We start from the raw sequence: 829 nt of genomic DNA, 5'->3' as shown, positions 1-829 counted from the left end.
CCCCGCTCCAACCCCCCCCCCCAATCTTGCTGGTCTCAATGGTGCTGATGGACTCAGACCTAGCTCTTCGATTGCCTGAGAGCACGGCCAATTGATCGAACTTAAAATATCAGTAATCCTTACAAAAAACATTGTAAGGGAAGTGATGGCAAAGCGTTAGTTTCCCCATATTGAAATCTCAGAGCTGCAAGAATGGAAATCTAAAATCAGAGCTGGCATTTAAAAACTGATCTCCATAAAGGAAGAGATCACAAAACACTGAGGAATGTTTCAGTTCAGTCTCTCCCTCTAACCCAGTCCATTTTTTAGAGTCTCAAAGACAGAAGATCATATTATAGCAGGACAGACTATTAATTGTCCAACAAATATGAGAGTTTAATTGCATTATTTGTTGGGTAACATAGCAGTGGGCCCTATAATAAAACTGTGGGATATTTTCACTTGATCCCCCTCGCTGCCTCTTATGGTCCACGGATGTGGGGCCTCTCTCCTTACGCTTGGTCCTTGTGACACTGAATCTGCTGGTGTGAAAAGCAGGGTCTGTTCCACTGTGGCTCCGGCTTCGGGGAAGAGGTGTCTTACAGGTGTACTGGCTTGTTGTGTGTGTCTGTGCGTACACACACAGACACACACACACATCCCATTCAGCCCAAGACGGCATTCAAATGTATTATTGCTGTTTCCCTTTTCCCCCTAGATGGGGGCCCTTTCTCTTCCACCTCCGCCATCACCCTCATTCTCCCTAAAGTAGCTAAATGGTGCAGCCCATATGCAGAAAAGAGATGGCTCTGCTCACTCTGGGGAAACTGAGAAAAATAAGAGCGGGGGG

The 829-nt window shown here is 46.3% G+C and overlaps 1 protein-coding gene across 1 annotated transcript in view; it reads right to left on the bottom strand.

Moving 5' to 3' along the window:
• Positions 1 to 829, bottom strand: part of LOC107114919 (serum albumin-like) — a 31521-nt gene that overhangs the window by 11683 nt on the left and 19009 nt on the right. The gene's annotated exons all lie outside the window — the stretch shown is intronic.

The sequence above is a fragment of the Gekko japonicus genome, unplaced genomic scaffold, assembly GCF_001447785.1.
Source record: "Gekko japonicus isolate JY-2015 unplaced genomic scaffold, Gekko_japonicus_V1.1 scaffold2699, whole genome shotgun sequence".
Taxonomy (NCBI): Eukaryota; Metazoa; Chordata; class Lepidosauria; order Squamata; family Gekkonidae; genus Gekko; species Gekko japonicus.
Note: the sequence above shows the minus strand (reverse complement) of the source record. Positions and strands in the feature narration are given on the sequence as shown.